A 10,879-nucleotide genomic window follows, 5' to 3' on the forward strand; every position below is an offset into this window, starting at 1 on the left:
CAGAGTGGATGATCAACATCAACAGCCTGAGGTATCAAGACATTTGTGCTGCCCATTACATTATAAACCACAGGAGAGGGCAAATTCTCCAGCAGGAGAGCGCTCCTTCTCATACTTCAGCCTCCACATCAAAGCTCCTGAAAGCAATGAAGGTGGTTCGTGATTGGCCAGCCCAGTCACCAGACATCAACATTATTGAGCATGTGTGGGGTAAGATCGAGGAGACATTGAAGATGAATCCAAAGAATCTTGATGAGCTCTGGGTCATTGAGTCATTGCAGAGATGTATGGATGCAGTCCTCCAAGCTCATGATGGAGTCAGACACAATATTCATTCTGTTTCCACTGCAGCATGAGCACATATTCTATACTGAACATTATTTCTGCTCAGTGACAAGATTTTGTCCAAGCAGAGTCAGACCTTACTGTCCTAATGAAATCATTCAAAATCAAGACATGATCATATTTTATTGTAGTATAATAAGCGTCATCTAGAGGACTTTGCCTTTCATATAAGCCACTTCTGATACCAAATGATCAACTAGAAGTCAAGTTTGCTGTTCATAAAACTTGGATAGACAAGAAGACCTTTGTCAGGTAGTGTACATGTCCCAAATGGGAACAAACAGCCTGAACTAAACCTCTGTGTGTTTCTGCACTGACACTGTAGGGCTTGTAACTCAAACAACCCTAAATGTTCCATCAGCAAGCATGCAAGTGCCAGGAGATGCTTTAAACTCTCAGAACAACAGCTGTATGGATTGCATCTATACATTCTGAATGCAAACGGACAGTCTGTACTGTTAATGCTAAGGCTCGGAATTGACATTCAGATTTTGGGGTAAACTTGAAGAATAGTGTTAAAATGATGCATCTGACATATGTATAACTGATAAAGGACATGCAGAACTTTCAAGGGCTTTTTAAAAAAAATCTAAAATGTTCTGCATGCATATGGACAGTCTGTACTCTTCATGCACAGGCCCAGACTCAACCTACAGGGCTTTTTGTTGGCTAGTTTTGCTTATATATATATATATATATATATATATAATTTTTTTGCGCATGATTTTGGATGTAAATGCCGAATGTCTGTTAACCACACTGTCACTCACCTTACTCAACACACTCCATCAGCAAGCGAGCGCATAAGTGACAGGAGACGTGCAGAACTTTGAGATATCCGGCTTGCACACAAATCTCATTTCCACATCTACATACATTCTCTAAAGCATGCATCTGATTGCACGAGACACTTCCACGACCCCATTACATTCAAAAAGAGCACACAGCCCATATTCCCAAACACAGCATGTGGACGTGCTGGGAATAAAATATGGAAGAATTCTGCATCTAAGGCTAGACATCATCATTATTTCATGCAGTGACAATGCATGCAATACACAGATCCTCTTCATTGAACAGCACAGGAGGAATATTATCACACAACTTCAGACTGATAACAGCAATGCATGCTAATTAAGTTTCACATCAGGTCAAACTAGCATCTATAACACAACCTATAGGTCTGTTTTGGGTGGGAGTGTACCACTGTCATCTGCTTGGTGATTTTAACAACTCTGGCTAGTTTAATATGAGGGTTACACTCACGTTTAATGTGTGTTTTTCAGCCGTGTTTTCCTCCGCAGTTTCAGTTATTGATCAGTCTGAGCCGTTCAGCCGGTCCCGGCGCTGGAGAACCGCAACATTTTCCTCCCGTCCTGCTTTGCTGTGTGTTCTGGGCTGTATTTGGAGTTTGTAGCGGGTCTGCACTAGTAACACTTCAGACTGACGGGAGTTTGAGCCAATGGAGCCCCGCACTGGAGAGCAGCGGCGGAGCCAAGATGGGCGGAGAGCGGAAGCGCAGGGTGATGTCATTGAGAACCAATCAGAGCACAGTTCGCTGAAACCGAATTAAAGAGACGGGGACGAATGTGAACGCGCTGAAAATGATCAGATCGTGTATAAAAATTGAATATAAAGTGAATAAAAGTAATAGATAAAATATTTATAAAAAACAATAAACATAAAAACATAATTAATACATAATTAACATTAAAACATAATTAACATTGACAAAATTACAAAAAAAAAAAACTTTTGAATGACGAATGACAAGTCGCAAGTGTAAATAAGGTAAAAAAAAAAATTGGTGTCTAAAACCAAAAATAAATAAATATGATTTGTGTGTGTATATATATATATATATATATATATATATATATATATATATATATATATATATATATATATATATATATACACTGCTATCTAATATACACACACACACATACACACACACAGTTGAAGTCAGAATCATTACCCGCCCTTTGAATTTATTTTTCATTTTAAATGTTTCCCAAATTATGCTTAATGGAGCAAAGAAATTTTCACAGTGTGTCTGATAATATTTTTTCTTCTGTATAAAGTCTTATTTGTTTTATTTCGGCTAGAATAAAAGCAGGTTTTAATTTTTTAAGGTCAATAATATTAGCCCTTTAAGCTATATTTTTTACAGAAAAAAACATTGTTATACAATTACTTGCCTAGATAACCCAATTAACCTAATTAAGCCTTTAAATGTCACTTAAGCTGTATAGAAGTGTCTTAAAAATATCAAGTCAAATATTATTTACTGTCATCATGACAAAGATAAAATAAATCAGTTATTAGAGATGAGTTATTAAAACTATTATGCTTAGAAATGTCAAAAAATCTTCTATCCGTTAAACAGAAATTGGAGAAAAAAATAAATGGGGGCTAATAATTCAAAAGGGGCTAATAAGTCTGACTTTTTTTACTATATATATATATATATATATATATATATATATATATATATATATATATATATATATATATATATACATACAGTTAAAGTCAGAACTATTAGCCCCCATTTATTTTTTTTCTCCAATCTCTGTTTAACGGATAGTTTTTTTCACCTTTCTAATCATAATAGTTTTAATAACTCATCTCTAATAACTGATTTATTTTATCTTTATTATTATTTATTATTATATTAGTGCAGTAATGTAAAACTTTTTTATTTTGGTCTTTATTTTTACTTTCAAAATGAGTTTTACCTGTTGTTGTAAAGCAGGGGCGTCTAAACTGTCCTGGAGGGCCTGAATCCTGCAAATTTTATCTCCAACTTGCCTCAACACACCTGCACGGATGTTTCTAGAAAGCCTAGTAAGAGCTTGATTAGCTAGCCCAGGTGTGTCTGATTGGGGTTTGAGCTAAACTTTGCAGGACATCGGCCCTCCAGGACCGAGTTTGGACACCCCTGCTGTAAAGGGTAACAATCTGTAAGCTTATTTTTCGGAGGACTTTAAATTTGTAGCGAAAACAACATCCAATGATCCACAAGGCCTATAATCAGCCTTTTAACTCCAAGAAATAGTCTAAATTTATTCCCCTATGTTTAATATACCACAACTTTCAAATATTACACGTAAGTCAGTCACGATTATTTATGTTATTTAAGCATTTTGATGGGTGCACGAGGCGCACATTTTCCCGCTTAAACAGACGTGCTGCGCGCGCATCACGGGTCTGACGCATTTCTGAGGTAAGCTTATTTTGCAGCAAAATTTGTATAATTTATGTCAAAAATATATTTTATATCGTACCTTAGCCAACTATAGTAGGCATACGGGTAGAGTGAGTAAGGTTTTGCTAGTGTAATTATTATTAAAGCCTCGAAATACTGTATATATCGCGTGAAGCCGAGTCAGTGCTTGTCTTTAACCTGATGAAAAAATGTATTATTTAAGTTATAGGTTATAATCAGACTAAAATATTTGAGGTTCATTATCCATTTGGACTATATTGTCACCAGTTTGTTGTGATAGATGTAAATTACGTTTTAACAACTTAATCATTTTAATAGATATTATTTATATTCAGAATATTAATAATATTTAGCAAATATTCGTTTATTTATGTAACCAGGACTAAAATATTTGTGCTTCAAAATACATTTGGACTATATTTTGACCAGTTTGTTGTCCATATATGAAAGATTTAATTCGTAATGTTTAAACAACTTGTTTATTTTAGTTGATTTTTTTGGTTTCCATAAGATTATCATTTAGCAAATGTAACCAGGACAAAAACATTTGCGGTTCATAGTCCATTTGGACTATATTGCTGTTGTGACAGATGTAATTAATAACGTTTAAACAACTTGACCATTTTAATTTATTAATAATATTTAGCAAATATTCGTTAATTTATGTAACCAGGACTAAAAAAAATTGTGGTTCATAATACATTTGGACTATATTGTGACTTTGTTGTCCATATGAAAGATTTAAAACGTAATGTTTAAACAACTTGTTTATTTTAGTATATGTTTTGTTTTCATAATATTAATGTTTAGCAAACATTGGATTTATGTAACCAGGACTAAAATATTTGCGGTACGTAATCAATTTGGACTATATTGTGACCAGTTTGTTATCCACATGACATATTTAATTCATAATTAAACAACTTATTCAATTGATTTTTTTAATTTTATTTTCATAATATTAATAATAAGTAACAAATATTCGTTCATTTTATGTAACCAGGACTAAAATGTTTGTCGTTCCTAATCCATTTGGATGTATTAGCTCACTTATTGTGGTTATTTGGTAACCTAGCTATCTTGATAGTTTGTTTACCACGCTGCAGCTTTAAGTAAAGCCATTTTGAGGAAGATCTGACTGAACACACATCAGCCCAGATATGTGGAACAATGAGTTTTGCCATTTGTGTTTAAAATAAAGCCGCAGATGTGATGAAATCTCATCACCACTGCTGTTTGAACGCGTTTCACCTTTTACATACTGTCTAAGCTTTAATCCTTTATGAATGACAATGTGGAGGAGCCTGTATAATTTAGGGATAATACTGTATAGAGTTTGAAATGTTAATGAAAGAGGAGAGAAATGGAAACTATTCACAAAAACGTGAAACTTGCCAGCACAAAAATGATTAGAAAAAGGCCTGAGTTAATATTGTGAATGAAGGCCTAGTCATTGTGATACTGTACTGCCATCTTGTGTCAATAACAGAAAATTGTTTATTAAAAAAGAGGGATCTTTCCTTTTGATGATTTTTTTACGTTTCCAAATTATGCTTCGACGATATACTTTTTTTGTTGTTGTTGAAAAAGCTATAATTTCAGTAAAATAATAATAAATAATCCGAAATAAAACACTAAAATGTAATTTAATCACTGACTGTCATCAAAGATTCATAACTGATTTAATAAATTATTGAAATATTATTTTATAAACCTTAGGGGAAGACTTAATTAAATAGATTTTCATAGTCAAAGTGACCTTAAAATACTTTATGCCATAAAAACGTTCAATTAATAATAATTTAGAATAAAATAACACAACGTGGTGCAGTTGGTAGCACGATCGCCTCACAGCAAGAAGGTCGCTGGTTCAAGCCTCGGCTGGGTCAGATGGCATTTCTGTGTGGAGTTTGCATGTTCTCCCCGTGTTCGCGTATAGGTTTCCACCACAGTCCAAAAACATGTGCTGTAGGTGAATTTGGAAGGCTAAATTGTCTGTAGTGTATGTGTGTAAATGACTGCATGGGTGTTTCCCAGTGTCGGGTTGCAGCTGGAAGGGCATCTGCTGTGTAAAACATATGCTGGATAAGTTGGCGGTTCATTCCGCTATATGGCAACCCCGGATTAATAAAGGGACTAAGCCCAAAAGAAAATGAATGAATGTTTACTAAGTTAAATTGCACAAACCGATTGCCTTAATTCAGTTAATTAGTTTTAACTCAATTGTACTAAGTATTTATTTATTATATACATTTTTTTACTTCACATATAGTCACATTTAATTAGAGCATTTAAGTTTTGCTGACCTAACTGGATCTGTAATCTAAGTTAGCAGAGTTTTACAGATTTATTTTTACAGAAACCTCACAATACTTTCATTTAATTAATTACACTGCTCAATTTTGCAGTGCAGTAAATGTGTTTCCATTGTAGTTTATGCACATTTTTTTCTTATCGAAAAAATTTAACGTATGATGCACATGCATTTTTAATGCATATTTTTACATTTAAGCTTATATATTAGCCTTTACAATAAGCCGTTTTTAAAATATATTATATTATTTTCAAATGTGCATAAAAATATGTGACAAAAATACATAGCTAGTTGTTGTATTGTGCTCAAAAAATAATAATTGTGCTGCTTGTTCAAAGTACTTTTTTAAAAATTAATTAAACCATCACAATTCTTGAGGTTTTTTTGTGACTACTTCATTGTTTTATGTTCAATCCACTTAAGTTAAAAAATTTAAGTCAAGTGAACTCATTTTATTTATTTAACTTGATTTTACAGTGCAGTAAATGTGTTTCCATTGCAGTTTATGCACAATTTTTTATATTGGATAAAGTTGAGTGTGCTCAGTTTCCCACATGCGTTTTTATGCATGTTTTTAACATTTATGCGCATATTGGCGTTTACATTTAGCATGTTTTAATCCAATATTGCAAAATGTGCATAAAAATAAGGGGACCGAATTGTAGCTAGTTGTTGCATTGCACTCAAAAAAGATTTTTGCTGCACGTTCAAACTAATTTAAAATGAGCTGAACCAACACAATTCTTGAGTTTTTTTTTGGGGGGGGACAACTTAAATTTAAAAATGTAAGTCAAATGAACTCATTTTATTTAATTAATTTGATTTTACAGTGCAGTAAATGTGTTTCCGTTGTAGTTTATGGACAATTTTACTTATCAGATAAAAAGTTGAAGTACTCTGTTTTGCACAAGTGTTTTTTTAAATGCATGTTTTCAACATTTATGCGCATATTGGCATTTTCATTAAGCATTTTTAATCCAATATTTCAAAATGTGCATAAAAATAAGTAGACTGAAACCTAACGAGTTGTGGCATTGCACTCAGAAAATGATTTTTGCTGCTTGTTCAAACTAATTTACAATGAGCTGAATCAACACAATTCTTAAGGGTTTTGTGGGACTACTTAATTGTTTTGTTCAATCCACTTAAGTTTAAAAATTTAAGTCAAGTGAACTTTACAGTGCAGTAAATGTGTTTCCATTGTAGTTTATGCACAATTATTCTTAACGGATAACCCTAACCCTTTATGGAAAAGTTGAGCGTACTCCTTTTTCCACATGCATTTTTTATGCATATTTTTAACATTTACGCACATATTGGCGTTTACATTTAAGCATGTTTTAATTCAATGATGCAAAATGTGAACTAAAAATAAGGGGATCGAATTGTAGCTAATTTTGCTGCTTGTTCAAACTAATTTAAAATGAGCTGAACCAACACAATTCTTGAGGTTTTTTTGGGGACTAGTTAAATTTAAAAATGTAAGTCAAATGAACTCATTTTGTTTAATTAGATTTTACAGTGCAGTAAATGTGCACTGTAAAATGTGATTAGTTACTTAAAGCCAGTAGACCAATTGCCTTAAAAGCTACAAGTTGACTTCACAACGATAATGCAAGTAAACACATTGTAACTTGGAACTGTTAAGTGGATTTCAATTTGCATAAATATAAAAATGAACTCACTTTTTTTTTTAGAGTCAACTAATCCCTTTTTACAGTGTCAGACTATTTTAGCACGTCTGTTTTCAAACAATCATTACAATATTAGATATTTGGTGCTTCATTAAGTTGATAAAATCTACAATTATAGCCTGTATTGAATTTAGAAGACACACTGGAGTCTGGAAGAACAGATTTATTTTACTGTGTGTCGTTTTGCTAGATACAGACAAGCTGGAAAAAACAAATACTATAAAGGTGAATTGGAAAAAGTGATTAGGTAACTTTATATATATCTCCTAGGCCGAGAGTTTGATCTGGAAACAGACCACCGGGCTTTTACCTGGATCCAGTCTATGAGAGACCACAATGCCAGAGTCACCCGATGGTACCTCGCCCTGCAGCCATACCACTTTAAAATACGCCATCGGCCGGGTAGACTCAATGTCGTAGCTGACTACCTGTCCAGGTTCCCAGCCAGTTCGCGGCTGGGAGAGGGATAAGGTAATGTGATAAAGTCACATTAACTGTCACCGCTGGGAAAAACAGCACTGGCAGTTACACGCACACATTCTCACGCACACACATACTTACACACACACACACACACACACAGACGCGCTGATGCACAGACATACTCACAGGCCCACTTACCTCATTCATTCATCACACACATATATATATATATATATATATATATATATATATATATATATACAAGTAGAATCAATAATAACAGTTTCAAGTTACAATAGGTTTACTCACATTATTTTTGTAAAGTCAACTTGTTGCTTTCATGGCAATTGGTTTACTCGCTTTAAGTAGCTAATCACTTCTTACAGTGTGTTTCCGTTGTAGTTTATGGACAGCTTTTCTTATCCAGTAAAAAGTTAAGCGAACTTAATTTTGCACAAGTGTTTTTTAATGCTTGTTTTCAACATTTATGCGCATATTGGCATGTCCATTACGCATTTTTAATACAATATTTCAAACTGTGCATAAAAGAAGCAGATAGAAACATTACTAATTGTTGCATTGCACTCAAAACAAGAGTTTTGCTGCTTGTTCAAACTACTTATTTAAAATGAGCTGAACCAACACAATTCTTGAGTTTTTTTGGGGACTACTTAATTGTTTTATGTTCAATCCACTTAAGTTTAAAAATGTAAGTCAGATGAAGTCATTTGACTTAATTATTAGCACTGCTCGATTTTACAGTGCAGTAAATGTGTTTCCGTTGTAGTTTATACACAAATTTTCTCATCGGATAAAAAGTTGAGCGTACTCAGTTTTGCACATGCGTTTTTTTTTTTAAATGCATGTTTTCATATTGGCATTTTTTGATTCAATAATGCAAAATGTGCATAAAATAAGCAGATAGAAAGATTGCTAGTTGTGCATAGGTCTAGATTTTGGCTAAACTGCATTGATTACTGGTTTTGTCAGTGCTGCTGACAGTTTATATATCAGCACTCATGGGGATTGAACCTACGGCCTATCAGTTACCATCTCGGGTCATCTCAGTTAACCATTAGGCCACCTGTTGGAGAACATATGGGCCACATCAGTCCCTGACAGATCATGTTAACCGTCTCTACAACCTGTGCCGTAAAACAATTATTATTTACACCTTCTCTAAATAAAACACACAATCCCCATTGCCTATTATAGAAGAGCAGCTCAATGACTCCAGTAAACAGAAACACTCTGTGTGTCATTGAGTTTATAGGAGACCGAGCGTAAATTTCAGCTCGCGTCTGGATTAGCGCTCGCATTCTCGGCTGGCAGAAAAACGAGTGTTATTGTAAAGCGCAGACTCATCGCATGTCAAGATGTTGTGTAGGACGTGAACCGTCTGTGGTGCTTTGCGAATGGAGAAACAAATTGAGACGTTGAATTTTGGGGGATTTGCATTGTTGCTGCTTAAAAAGTTTAATCTTTCTTCCAATACATTTGAAAACCTTGACAAGTTGTAAAAAGGGACTTTTTTATGAGCATGTGTAATAGTTTGCTGTCCTATATTATCTGTTTTGGTGTTTTATATTACGCTACAAACACCTTGTAATAAACTGCAGCACATTTTCTGTTATTTTACACACTTATATATTATTTCTTACACATTATATTGTTTTAAATAACTAAAATGTCAATTAAAATCTCTTTGTTAAACTGTAGAGTTGAATTTTCAATAACAAAAGTGGACAGAGCAGAGTTTAACATCCCATAATGCAATTCACAACCTCAGCTGGGTGTTGAAGATGGGAAAAGTGTGATTTATTCACTCCTATATTGCCTAGATCAGGAATTAAACATGCTATTAAGCCACAACTGCCCATTTGAATCATTTGTTTACAGTGAATATAGCCTGAGATGCTGACATGACATTAAATAATAGTGTACACCCATATAATGTCTCTACTGTAGGTGCTGTAAGAGTGTAATACAGTGATCCCTCTGCTGGAATAGTGGAGAATTACAGATCTGTGAGTATGAGAGACTGGAATTAGCACAACAATCATATACATTAAAATAGCTGTCACAAAATTCAACATATCGATTATCACACCTCAATAGTTTAAATAATTGGGGTACGTTGACTTCGAAAAAGTTATTAATTACTATTTACATGGCAAAAATTGTAAAATTGACTCATTATTAATACTTAACACCCATATAAATTGCAATATGTAGAACTAATCAACTTTTTTAAATTTGTTAAATATGAGTCAACAGGACCTTTAAGCTTTAATAATGGAAAGTACATCCATACATAGGGCTGGGCGATAAAATGGATATCGGTATTTATTGACCGAACACAATTGTCAATATCGAAAAAAAAAACAAGTTTGTCATTTTTAAGTTTGTCATTTCCAATGGAGGTGCATGCATAACGCGCACATGGGAGCAACATGCACGTGGTGTGCAAGCGGCACACACTTAACGTGCGCACATTTTCCTGGTACGCTTAGTGGAAAAAAGTTTGAGTCTCTTTAATACTTATGTTTATTTTATTATAATGAGATATTGTTTAAATATTTTTGTTTTTGATTATTAAAACTATTTGCCTTCGTAATGTTGGTAAATTAAAAGAAGGGGGTTAAATAAAAAAAATCGAATATTTCTAAATGAATTGGTAAAAAAATATTTAATAATTATCGATATCGAATGATATGAAACATGATATCGTGATGATTTTTTTTTGCAATATCGCCCAGTCCTATCCATACATAATGCAAAAACTAAATGTTCAAAGGATGCCATATTTATACACAACAGATGTTGTCATAAAATTCTCTTTTGGTTCATTGTTTTTATAAGCATGTGCCA

The 10,879-nt window shown here is 33.5% G+C and overlaps 1 protein-coding gene across 1 annotated transcript in view; it reads right to left on the reverse strand.

The window, feature by feature from the left end:
* The window catches only part of dusp10 (dual specificity phosphatase 10), a 35,991-nt gene extending 34,223 nt beyond the window's left edge, over positions 1-1,768 (reverse strand). Inside the window, exon 1 of the mRNA XM_056481591.1 lies at positions 1,612-1,768. The gene's annotated coding sequence lies outside the window, so the exon portion shown is untranslated. The remainder of the gene's footprint in view (positions 1-1,611) is intronic.
* Positions 1,769-10,879: the final 9,111 nt, after the last annotated feature.

The sequence above is a fragment of the Danio aesculapii genome, chromosome 20 (assembly GCF_903798145.1).
Source record: "Danio aesculapii chromosome 20, fDanAes4.1, whole genome shotgun sequence".
Classification (NCBI taxonomy): domain Eukaryota; kingdom Metazoa; phylum Chordata; class Actinopteri; order Cypriniformes; family Danionidae; genus Danio; species Danio aesculapii.